The following is a 13,861-nucleotide window of genomic DNA, read 5'->3' on the forward strand; positions in this document are numbered from 1 at the left end:
ACTTAAAAAAAGAGTCACAAGTGTCTTTTCCTTTTGCTGCCAGTGCCTCTTATGACTAAGAAAAATATTTCTCAGAAATCCCTCGGCAGTTGTCCCTTGTATCTCCTTGGCCAGGATCACGTCGTATTCCTGCCATAGACAACTGGCCAAGGGGAACAGCATTTTTATAGCTAGACAGTCAGGGACTGAACATTCCGCTGCCCAAGGGGAGTCAAAGTGCAGGAAGGCAAGTAAGAAGGCAAAGGCCACCAACAGCATTTGCCTCCAGGTAAAGCCAGTTTCTTGGCAGTCTCAACTTGTTAGAGTGTAAACATGGAAATAGTTTTATTTTCCCAGTAACTGGCCCCAGCTGTGCTAGGTAGACCCCTGTTTGCAACTAGGTAGCAGAACCCCATCATCAACGTTCTCTGACTCCGTATCTTCAGTACTTACCTCCAGTTATTTAAACAGCCTCATTCCATTTCTCAGGCCTCTTCCCTGGTTATTTTAAAACGCCAATCCCACATCTAATGCAAAGGCCTCTTAGGCCTCCTCCAGCCTAGGCTCCCTTCTCAGTGAGCTGGTGTGCTTGGCATGGGGCCACTATTGGCATCAGTCACAGTCATTAGGACAGCTACAGTACAAGCCTTGGGACATTTGTTTCTAGTAAGAAAGTCTGTCAACTAAGAGCTCCTGAGTGGCATTGCCATTAGTAATGGTTTGCCTGGAGAGACAGGAGTAGGTAATCTAACTGTACAAAGTGACTCGGGAAGAGTTAGAAGGAGGAGAGAAAGAAGAAGACAGAAGGCTTCTTATAGAGGGTTTGATTTGAGCTGGGCCTGAGAGAAACAGAAGGGCTTTGCCAGGTGACTTCAGGAGATGCATTCTAGGTAGGAGGTACAGTTTGAGCGAAGGTACAGAGGCAGGAGAGTCTGGGTTGGTCCCCGGGACAGAACGGTGGAGCTGACAAGTTAGGAAGGGGCGGTGTCAGGCAGATCAGTCCTGCCGGCCTCGAATGCCAGGCCAGAATGGCATCCAGAGCCTCTGCCCTTGCCCCCCTGGCTGTGCTGGTGAACCCGGATGACTGTGGAGCCCATCAAGCTTCAGTGTCACAAGAGACCTTTGAGATCATCCACTGATCTCGCTATCAGGCTGTGCTTCCTCTTCCTGTGTCCTGTGAACATCCTAGACTCTACTGAGGAAACATTAACTGAGCCAGGCCGGGTGCCAGGCTTCCCCTGGGCCCCCATTCTCAGGGTTCGGCCTCGTCCTGTTTCAGTTCTACCACGGGAGGAAAGTGAAGCCTGCCAGCAATGCTGATGGCCTTGCCACAAAATCCATAGAAAACATTTTATTTTCCTTCATGTGAATTGATGATTTTCCCTCAGCCCTGGACTGGCGGGAGTCAAACCCACACACCCCACAGGGGGCACTCATTTCCCAAAGGGACCAGAGGCCCTGCTCCAGGATACTCTCCTCCCCCTCTCTCCCGGCTGTGGAAGAGGCCTGAGTTGTGAGCTCTGCCAGCTGAGGGGAAGAGACAGCAGAGGCATCATTCCTAGGGAAATTCCTTTCCCCAGTCCAGCAATCTTGAAGCTGGGGGGTAGATTTCCACTTTGTACATACAGGGAAATAGGCCCAGAGAGCAGAAGTACTAGCCCAGGGTCGCACAGCAAGTCAGGGCAAAGCCAAGGCCCGAGGCCGGGTCTGGGCCTTCCCTGGCACAGGCAACAGGGCAGGATTTGTGCTGCTCAGAGATGGAGGCAGCCACGTGGGAGAACGCCACGAGGGTGGACACCAGGGGATGGGCAGAGTGAGCTAAGTTCAGTGTCAGGTCAGACCGACAAGGCGAGCACACTAGCTGGTGACTGATAGACGAGTCCAAGGAGCAACGGGAATCATAAGAGTGACTGATACAGCTCTCCAGCACTTTCTTTTTTAACGTTTATTTATTTAGTTTGAGGGGAGGGGCAGAGAGAGAGGGAGAGAGAGAATCCCAAGCAGGCTCCCCACTGTCAGCATAGAGCACGGGGCTCCATCTCCCCGACCGTGAGATCATGACCTGAGCTGATCAAGAGTTGGACACTCAACAGACTGAGCCACCCGGGCACCCCTGTCCAGCACTTTGAATGATAGTTTATGCAGCGCTTTTCACCTTGTTCTCTCACTGGCCCACAGCAAAATGGTGCACATACACACCACTTGCGAAGTCTAAGGTCTAGTTAGGTTCTCAGGAAGTCAGGCTGGTGGGGGGCAAGGGTAAGGCAGGAAGCCTTCACGTGGGGAAGCATGATGACACCCCTGCCCCCAGCTCCAAACACTTTCATTTTTCCAAAGTGAAGTTCGCAGTATTGTTTTCTCATTATAAAAAATAACGTGCATTCCCCCAAGATACCTGGAAATATAAACAAAGTTACCCACAATGCACCTTCCTCCCCCTGCTTTTACCAGTGAGTGCAGAATCCTTCTAGAGTTTTCTCTGTACCAAGATCTCTCTGTAGCTAATTACGGCAGGATCCTGCTTCTGTCCACATGGGGGCAGAGGTGGTTACCCCACAAGGCTGTGAGAAGTTCCAGACCATGGTTTCATACTTGGGGCGTTTCTACTATCTCTGCTGGTTGGCACGTTCCTGCCAGATGGAAGCCCCATCTTGGCCAGAACCTCACCAGGTAATCAGGTGACATGCTACCCTCTTCCTGAGTACCACCTCACCTGTCTTCCCCCTACCAATCTGGCACTGAGCTCTGCTGGAGATGTGAGTAGTTGCTTTCCTGAGCCAGCAGGTAAGATTTCACGCTGATCCCGGCCCAGCAGGAAAACAGGTGCCCCCCACCCCCCATTAGGATAATTTGACGAAGGCTTGATAAGGGGACTATTCACAAAGGTGTGAGCAGAGTGTAAGAAACCAGAGGGAGAGTGCAGGCATGAGCTAGAATATGGGGCCCCTAGGGCCCCGAAGCCCAAAGCAGCGGGGTGGTTACCAGAACACAAGGAGAGCGCTGCCTGGACCGCCATTTCCTGCGCCCGTCCGTCCATTTCCTACCATTGCTGAACCCAGTCAGAAACCTGAAGATAAGGAAGCCTGTCGCCATAACTGTAAGTTCAGCCTCCCCGACCGACCGAGAGCAGAGCCAAGTCAATTTAGGGAAGGAAGTGGAGGGGGAAAAAAAAAAAAGTGCCAGCCCAGGAGGCCAGGACAACGCCAAGTAAGAGGATGAGGAGATGTGACAGTATCTGCCACTCACTCCAGCACATCGCCCAAGATGGGGAAGGCCTCTCGGCTCAGCCCTCTGGAGGTGTCTCCCTGCACATGCCTTCCTTCCTGACGCCGCTCCCCTCCTTGTTCCTCTCTCAGCCCTTCACAGCATCATTTTCCAGCATCTCTCCCCAGTTCCAAGACTCCCCACCCTCCCTGATCTAGAAAGCCTCCAGGCCCCCTGCACCTTCTTTAGTCACACAAACGCTGCCTTCAGGCAGGAGCGCTTGGGATAGTTTGCTGCCTCTGAAGTGTTGGGTGAGCCCTGGCCTGAGCTCTGAGCTCTGGAACAGGCTCACCTTCCCCACCAGCCACTTAGCAGCCACTGAGAGTAATCACCCCTCATAAGAGTGAGGGTATTCATTTTCTTGCTAAAACAGCCCAGGCTGTTCTCGTGATGAAAGGATATCATCCTCAAAGCAAGATGCTTGTGGTCATCTGTCTAGTGAAGTCCGTCTATACCGAGGGCTTTAAAATGCAGTACTTTTGTCGCTGCTATTCTCAACGTGCCCCTATGATAAAGTCTCACTGGCTATTGGTGCTGTGTGCATTGGTTCTTTAAAAACATTTTTTTGGCCCTGGCTATCATTTTTTAAATTTCAGATTAATTTAATGGATTTTCTTAGGTTTTTCCAAGGGGAAGCCCTCTTCTCTCTTCCTTTCCCAATATCTATACCTCTTACATCTTTTTCTTGCCCTGGTATTGGCTAGAACCCCCAGAACAAAGTTGAATAACAGTGGTGATTGCTGGAAACCTTGCTATGTTCTTGATTTTAATGGGAATGTCACATTGTTTTACTGGTAAGCATGACATGTTCAAGTATGGCATTTTTTTTAACGTGTATTTGTTTTTGAGAGAGACAGAGACAGACAGTGAGTGGGGGAGGGGCAGAAAGAGAGGAAGACAGAATTCGAAGCAGGCTCCAGGCTCTGAGCTGTCAGCACAGAGCCCGATGCGGGGCTCAAACCCATAAACTGCAAGATCATGGCCTGAGCCGAAGTCGGAAGCTTAGCCGGCTCAGCCACCCAAGCTCCCCCAGGTATGACATGTTTTACTGTTTGTTTCAGGGGGCTTCCCTTTATTCTGCTAAGGAAAAAATAAGAGGTTTTTTTTTTAACTCAGTAATGAATATTGAATTATATCAAGGATATATTTGGCATCTGCTTACATTTTTTCCTTGACTTGTGAGTATAACTTGCGAATATACTTCTTAATATGAAACCATCCTTATGCCCTTGAAATAAATTTTATTTGGTCATAATGTATTATTCAGATAATACACTACTAGATTCAATTTGCTGAATCTGGCACTTATAGTCATAAATGATGTTGCATTATGGGTTTTTTTTGTTTGTTTTTTCTTTTGCTATACTTTGTAGATTTTGGAATCAAGATCATTCTAATCATTAGAATGAACAGGGGAGGTTTTCTACCTTAGAATCATCTCTCTCTCAAAGGTTTGATGGAACTTGGCTGCAAACCCATTTTGGGTCCATCTCTGTTTGGGTAAGGAGTGGTATTTTCCCTTTTTAAAAATAGCTATATTGGCTCATTTAGATTTCTCTCTCTCTCTCTTTTTATGTAAATGCTTATTCATTTTTGACAGAGCATGAACAGGGGAGGGGCAGAGAGAGAGGGGGAGAGAGGATCTGAAGCCGGCCTTGTGCTGTCAGCACAGAGCCTGAGGCAGGGCTTGATCTCACGAACTGTGAGATCATGACCTGAGCTGACGTAGAATGCTTTACCAACTGAGCCACCCAGGTGCCCCAGATTTTTTTCTCTTTTAGATATATCTTAGTAATTTGTATTTTCCTAGAAAATTGCCCAATTCAGAAAAACTACTAGTGGAGGGTTGACAATATTATTTTTCTGACCACTTCTGAAAAAAGATTATATCCCCTTTTTTTATTACTAATGTAGTACATTTGAGTTTTCTCCCCTTTTTTAGACTTTTTTTTATTTGATTTCATAGAGTTTTATCCAGTTGATATGTTTTCCAGCTCTAGGATGTATTTTCAATTCTCTTTTTCTTTGTTCTAAGGCATAATTTTCTGTTCTTAACTATATTAATTTCTATATCAATTAATTTTTAAGCACTTTATAATGGAAGATTTCAAACTTGCAATTTGAAAGGGAAAATCCATATACTCACCACCTAGGTTCTACAACAGACACTTTACTATATTTGCTTTATCACTATTTATCCATATATCCACCCATCTTTTTTTTTTAATTTTTTTTTAATGTTTTTATTTATTCTTGAGACAGAGAGAGACAGAGCATGAGCAGGGGAGGGGCAGACACAGAATCAGAAGCAGGCTGCAGGCTCTGAGCTGTCGGCACAGAGCCCGACGCGGGGCTCGAGCGCACAGACTGCGAGATCATGACCCGTGCCGAAGTCGGACGCTCAACAGACTGAGCCACCCAGGCGCTCCCCATCTTATTTTTTTTATGTGTTTCAAAGTAAGTTGCAATCACTGGTACATTTTGCCCCCAAATACTTCAGCATTCATTCAGTAACTATAGTTCAATATTTGTTTATGGTACTTTTCTTTATTTTTTGTAATTTGTCTAGCTGCTTTCATCCACACCTAGTTTGTTATTTTTCTTTTAAAATAACTAGTATAATAATATTTATATTATCAGTCATGTTTCAGGCCACTTTAGGGGCATTTTTCTTTTGTTTTTCCTTTTTTTTAAATGTTTATTTTCTTTTGAGAGAGAGGGAGAGAGAGACAAAAAGCATGAGGGGGGAAGGGGCAGAAAGAGAGAGACACAGAATCCGAAGGAGGCTCCAGGCTTTGAGCTGTTAGCACAGAGCCCGAAGTCCGGCTCGAACTCACGAACCACGAGACCGTGACCTGAGGTGAAGTCAGATGCTTAACTGACTGAGCCACCCAAGTGCTCCTAGGGGCATTTTTCAAAGGTCAAGGAACAGCCTTCTCTCTTCAGGCCCGAAATTAGGTAATTGATTGCTTTTATAATTTAGTAAGGGTAAGGTTCAGAATTCTAAGATACATTATCTGAGTCACCTTGGGCTGCTGTAACAAACTACCATAGACTGGGTGGCTTATAAACGACAGAAACTTATTTCTCACAGGTCTGTACGCTGGAAGTCTAAGGTCAGGATGCCAGCAGGTGGGGTTCTGATGAGGGCCCTCTTCTGAGTTGCAGTCTGACTTCTAGTTGTGTGCTCACATGGCAGAAAGGAAGAGGGAACTCTCTCAGATCTCTTATAAGGGCACCAGTTCTGCGGCGCCTGGGTGGCTCAGTTGGTTGTCTACCTCTTGATTTCAGCTCAGGTCATGATGCCAGGGTCATGGGAGTGAGCCCTGAGTTAGGCTCTGTGCTGATCATGGAGCCTGCTGAAGATTCCCTCTCTCTCTCTCTCTCTCTCTCTCTCACCCGCTCCCTCTCTCTCTTTCCCTCCCCATCTCCCCTTCTGCTCCTGAGTTCTCTCTCTCTAAAATCAAATCAAATCAGGGGTGCCTGGGTGGCTCAGTCGGTTAAGCGGTTAAACGTCCAACTTCGGCTCAGGTCATGATCTCACAGCTCGTGAGTTCAAGCCCTGCATCATGCTCTGTGCAGATGTGCTGACAGCTCGGAGCCTGGAACCTGCTTCAGATTCTGTGTCTCCCTCTCTCTGCCCCTCCCCTGCTCACGTTCTATCTCTGTCAAAAATAAATAAACATTAAAAATAATAATAATAAATAAATAAGTAAATAAAGGCACTGGTCCCATTCGTGAGGACTCCACCCCCATGATTTAATCACTACTCAAAGGCCCACCTCCAAATACCATCATATTGGGGATTAGGTTTCAACACATGAATTTTATTTTTTTTAATTTTTTTTTAACGTTTCTTTATTTTTGAGACAGAGAGAGAGCATGAACGGGGGAGGGGCAGAGAGAGAGGGAGACACAGCATCTGAAACAGGCTCCAGGCTCTGAGCGGTCAGCACAGAGCCCAACGCGGGGCTCGAACTCACGGACCGCGAGGTCATGACCTGAGCCCAAGTCGGACGCTTAACCGACTGAGCCGCCCAGGCGCCCCTCAACACATGAATTTTAGAGGGACACAAGCACCAGGTCTGTAACAATACAAATGTCAATAAGAAGGGATTTTCATTAGAGTCCCTTTATTTTCAAATCAAAGGATTAAGTAAGTCACTATACATTTTCCTCAGCCCTTTGATGGTGAAGCTTCTCTCCTTACCGGTTTTCAGAAGAGCTCCCTCTCTTAGGGAGGACAATCAGAGGCTCATCTGCAGTTTAGCTCTATAGATCTGATGTGGCAACGACTTCCTTCCCTTCTACCTTCCTACCTTCCAGTTGCTTATCCAAGATTGACGGTGACGTCACCTAACTACAGCTTGTTGTTCTCATTTGGAGCACTGAGAGATAAACTTGGTCTATGTGTTGTCAGGAATACTACACTGCAAATCAGCAAAATGTAAAATCTAAGAAAATACTCCACGCTCAGTTGTATCTTACCTCTATTTTTTAAGCTTACTTTGAGAGAGAGAGAGAACCAATGGGGGAGGGGCAGAGAGGGAGGGGTACAGAGAATCCAAAGCGGTCTCTGTGCCAACAGCAGAGAGCCTGGTATGGGACTCAAACTCACGAACCGTGAGATCATGACCTGAGCCAAAGTCGGACGTTGAACCAACTGAACCACCCAAGCGCCTCTGTATCTTACATCTATTATCTCATGGAACCAAAACAGCTTGAGCCTTGTGTATCACACTCTTCTACTGAAAGTTTCCACTGGAAGAATGGTCATGTGACAAGTGGCCAAGAATGACCAAAAAGTTTCTTGGACCACTTTCTCAAGTTTATTCAAGAATTCCTTTCACACAGGCATAGTATTAAGTACTTTAAAGGAATTATCTCATGCAATTCTCACAACGTCTTTATGAAGCAAATACAGTTTACCTTGAACAACACAGGTTTGAACTGAGTGGGTTCACTTTTACATGGATTTTTTTTCAATAAATAGGGTACAGTCCTGTAAATGTATTTTCTTTACGATTTTCTCAATAACATTCTTTTCTCTAGCTTGCTTTATTGTAAGAATACAGTATATAATACACAACATACAAACTGTGTGTTAATCGACTGTTTTAAGCTATTGGTAAGACTTCTGGTCAACAGTAGTTAAGTTTTTGGAGAGTAAAAAGTTATATGCAGATTTTTGGCTGCATGGGGGTAGTCAGTGCCTCTAACCACCATGTTGTTCAGGGATAAACTGTAATATTATTGACACCATTATGCAACTAAGCCTTGATAGTTAAAGAATTTCTGCAAGGTCACATGGATGGTAAGTAGCAGAGCAGGGATATTTTGAACCCTGGTCTAACTTAAAGTTGGTGCTCATATTTATTATACTATGTATTTTTCTCTAAGTGCAGCTTTGGCTGCATCCCATATATTTTCTAACAACGATAATAAGGACAGCATAAGAGGATGAAATGAGATTTTCTGCCAAGGTATTAAATTTCTAGTTGCCCTGGCTTTCTACTCATTGAGCTATTACAGTGAATTATTTGTTCTAAAAACCTCTGCAGAATGGAGCCAAAACCTGAAGGGCTTAACGCATAGTGTGAATCTTAAACTATAGTTTGGGGAAGAGTTTATAACAATACAAGAGCTTCGACTGAGAAGGACTGAGTCATGGGACACAGCACATTCTGGGGAAACAGAATTTAGGACAGAAACAAAATTCCTCTTTCTGAAAAAGGAGATCTTATCCACATTTGCTGGGTTTGGGCCGCTCGGGGTGTGGAGAAATCTCTATTGGCGTGTAAAAGATCTTGCACCTAACTACTGAAGCTGCAGGAGGGTAGACATTCATTCTTTGTTCTCCTTCCCAAAGCATGTGGTCCCAGCTGTGCCAAACAGATGTTCTTGCCCAGGAATCCGAGTCTGGAGAAGTTGACCCAGAGATGTGGAGAGAGCCAGGAAAGAGTGTGGATTGCTTGAGTATTAATCCCCAAGAGACTAAAGTAAGAAGTGACTGAGTTTCCCTCAGTGCTCAAGTTTAAGTTTTCTACCATCAGTAGAATTGGGGCTGGATCCAGACAGAGAAACAGAGTTCCCTTTTCACAGATCTAAACTGTGACTGGGAAATGTCTCACACACACACACACACACACACACACACACACATCAGTGACATTTAAAGAGTGCTAAGTGTCATCTATTTAGTCAGAAAAAAATCCTCCAAGATAGGTATTGCTATCTTCGTATCAACACCTGGATGAGAGTCACAGAGAGCGGGCGGCAGCAGAGCCAGAACTCGGGTGAGGTACACCTGGCTTCAGGCCCATGCTCCATGCGCTTAAACATTCCAGTTCGTATTCTAATTGTCATTCGTCTCTGAACATCCGCTTTGATTTTACCTTTCAGTGGAGGGATTTAAAAAAACGTATAAATGGTTCAGAATTTGTCAGTTAACCTTCTGTTACTAAGTTTTAGTTTCATTACGTTGTGCCCAGAAAATGTGACTAAATGGTTCCACTTTCAGGAATTTATCATGGTTTGCTTTAAAGACTAATACTGGGGTATTGGTATTTGTTCCCTAGAAATTTGAAAATAAAGTTATCAAGTTTATATGGTCTTAACGCAAATTAAAAGACAAGATATTGCCAGACTGGATAAAAGGAAGGACCCAACTACATCTTGTCAACTACAGCTGCTCATTTGTAATGTAATGAAACAGATCAGTTAGAAGTTAAAGCGTGGAGTGGTCGTAAACACTTGCATAGCGCTTACTCCATGTCAAGAACTGTTCTGAGAGGGGCACCCCGGTGGCTCAGTTGGTTGAGCATCCAACTTCAGCTCAGGTTACAATCCCACAGTTCTTGAGTTCGAGTCCCACATCAGGGTCACTGCTGTCAGCCTGCCAGCAAAGAGCCCACCTCAGATCCTCTGTGCTCCTCCCTGCTTGCACTAGACCAAAATTAATAATAATAATTATTATTATTATTTTTTTAACGTTTATTTACTTTTGAGACAGAGAAAGACAGAGCATGAACAGGGGAGGGTCAGAGAGAGGGAGACATAGAATCTGAAACAGGCTCCAGGCTCTGAGCTGTCAGCACAGAGCCCGACGCGGGGCTCAAACTCACGAACCGCGAGATCATGCCCTGAGCCGAAGTCGGACGCTTAGCCGACTGAGCCACCCAGGCGCCCCAATAATTATTTTTTTTAAAAGAACTGTTCTAAGTACTTCCCATGTATTAGCTCATTTATCTTCACAACCATTGTATGAGGGAGGTACTATTACTATCCCCATTTTACAGAGGAGAAAACTGAGTCAAGGAACTTATCCAAGGCCACACATCGTTCACACGAAGTCTACATTTTTATATTTACAGAGCATTCAGTTGCAAGGGGCTTAGTGTGAACAATGTTGCAGTAAAGCAAAAAAGTATACATTTCTGCATATTTGTACACATTTTTGTTTTCTATATTTCTATACCACTCAATACATATAACCTTCAAAATACATCAAAATCAAGTTATACCACTAAAACTACATAAAGAAACATAAAGGCAAATGGCATTCTTCTATGGGAACAGTAGTCTCTCAAGCTGCTGAAACAAGGAAAAAAGTTAAAGGGTTGAAATTAGATAAGCCTACTAATACTAATGAAAAGAAAGCTAAAAAACAAAACAAAACAGAACAAAAAAACAAACTATAATGATTTAATTATATTAATATCAGACACAGTAGATTTCACAGGAAGCATTGTTACCAGAGATAGAGTCCTTTCAGAATAGTAAGCTAATTTATCAAAATGATAATAAGAATTACCAATGTTTATGCTTCAAATAAAAAGGTTCAAAGTACACAAAGCAGAACTGGTTATAATATCAGGAGATATATACATAGAATGTTTACTAAGATAAAGTCACATTCGGGGCCATAAAACAATTCTCAGGAAACATATGAAAGGATTGAAGTCATACAAAGTATATTCTCTGTCCACACAGAACTAAAGTGAGAATCAATAACAGAAAGATATCTGGAACTTTCCCAGATATTTGGAAAGCAAATAACACTTAAAATAAACTATAAGTCAAGAGAGAATACATCACAAGGGAAATTAGAAATTATTTTGAGCTGAATAAAAATGAAAACACAACATATCAAATTTAGTGACAAGCAGCTAAAAACAGTCTTTGAGGGAAATTAATAGCACTAAATGTTTATGCTAGAAAGGAAGAAAGGCTTACAGTGAATGACCTGAGCTTCTACCTTTAAAAACTGGAAAAAGAAGAGCAAATTAAACCCAGTGTAAGCAGGAAAAAAAAGTAATAAACATAAAAATCAATGAAATAGTAAATGGAAAAACAATAGAGAAAACCAATGAAACAAGAAGCTGGATCGTTGAGATCAATAGTACAATTGCTTCTCATTATTTGCAGGAGTTATGTTCTATAAAGTTGTGGGGGACACTGAATTAGAGAACACTGAGCCACTGCTGCTAGGGAGAATACAGGGTTAGGTTGTGCCAGCCTCTGGCCACAACATTATGTCAGCAGATCAGTAATAGCCTGGTTTTATGTGTGTCTCTCTTTAAAGACACCTAATTTAATCCATATTGTTGATTCATGAACATGGGACTCATGGCCCACAGCACTCTAACTCAGGCCCAAACAAACTTTATCTAACGCATACATATTCCCCATAAGGCACACCACAGCCTTCTTGCATTTAAACAACGCTTCAGCACTGCTCGTGGGGACCATTTAAAAAAATTTTTTTTTTCAACGTTTTTTATTTATTTTTGGGACAGAGAGAGACACAGCATGAACGGGGGAGGGGCAGAGAGAGAGGGAGACACAGAATCGAAACAGGCTCTGAGCCATTAGCCCAGAGCCTGACGCGGGGCTCGAACTCACAGACCGCGAGATCGTGACCTGGCTGAAGTCGGACGCTTAACCGACTGCGCCACCCAGGCGCCCCTCGTGGGGACCATTTTAAACAGCAAAACCACCAACAAAAACCACAAAAATGCCCCAGATCTGGCATTAAATAGACGATGAAAAGGGCATTTGTTTGCAGTGTGAGAGCCATCTCATGGCGACTCCTCTTGGCCTTAGCTGGGAACCTGTGTGTTGGGCACCTCAATTTCTTTTCAGTGTCTGTGCATGTTTTCCAACATCTGAAAGCGTTGCAGGTATTGATTTGAGGGTTACAAAAAAATCTTAGCAAGTAGGTGAATTCATAAATACAGAATCCACAAATAATGAATTTCAACTGCATTGATAAGCCTTTAGAAGACACCAATTACAAATATCAGAAATGAATAAAGGGTCACCATCAGACATCATTCAGTTAAAGAATAACAATATTGGCAACTTTAGGCATATAAATTCCACCACTTAGGTGAATGAAATACACAAATTCTTAAAAGGTACGAGTCACCAAAGCTCACTCAAGAAGAAAAGGGCAATTTGGATGATTTTATATCTATTAACAAAGCTGAATTTGTGATTTAAAACCCTTCCTCCCCCCCAAAAGAAAAACACCTCCATGCCTAGATGGCTTCACCGATGATGTGTAGCAAATACTTAAGAAAGAAATATACTAATTCTATACAAACTCTTCCAAAAAATAGTAGAGAGAACACTTTCCAGTGTTTAATAAGGCCAGTGTTGATCCCCAAATCTGAAAAAGACATTACAAGAAGAGAAAACTAAATACAGAGCAACACCCCACAAAACATACTGAGAGAGCTTAAAGAGGATATAAATAAACAGAAAGTTACACCATGGTGATGGACCAGCAACTCAATTTTCTTAAGGGGTCAGTTTATCTGTGTATTCATGGCAATCCCAATCAAAATCCCAGCAGTTTTTTGTTTGTTTTACAGTAATTGATGAGCTGATTCTAAAATCCGTATGGAAATGCAAAAAACTTAAAATGAACAAAACAACTCTGAAAAGAAAAAGAAGGAGGATTTACACTACTTGATTTCAAAATTTATTATAAGGCTGCAGCAAACTAGACAGTGTGGTGTTAATGTAAAACTACGTGTATAGATCACTGGAACAGAATAGAGGGCCCACATATATATGGCCAGTTGGGAAAGAAAGATCTAAGAAATGATGCTGGGTCAAGTGGGGATTCATATGCCAGATAAGGAGAGAGTTATAATCCTGACTTCATACTACACACCCTAATTAGAATGAAGGTAAGAGCTAAAACTAAATTTAAGAGCTAAAACTTTAAAACTTCTAGAAGAAAACAGAAACATTTCATGATCTTGGAATAGGTAAGCAGTTCTTAAATAGGACATAAGACAGAAAAGAAGTCCTAGCTTGGGTCAAGCATTTCTTGTGTCTGACCTTTGTGGCCATTGCTCTGTCTCTGTTGCCTAAGTACCCACTGGAACCAGCTGGGCAGTGGCTCCCCCTCCAGCCCTTGGAAGGGGGCAACTTTGGCACTGCCCTGACCCCACTCGGCACACTTGCCCTTCCACGTGCCTGCTGCTAAGGCTGGCTCTACAGTCCACAACGTCCCACCCCACACAGACTCCAAAGACGCCGCTAAGTTGGGATTTTGTCCTCCGCCCCCCCCCAAACCCCAAGACCACCCTTATCTCCATACAAG

Source organism: Panthera leo, chromosome D4, assembly GCF_018350215.1.
Source record: "Panthera leo isolate Ple1 chromosome D4, P.leo_Ple1_pat1.1, whole genome shotgun sequence".
In the NCBI taxonomy this organism is placed as follows: Eukaryota; Metazoa; Chordata; class Mammalia; order Carnivora; family Felidae; genus Panthera; species Panthera leo.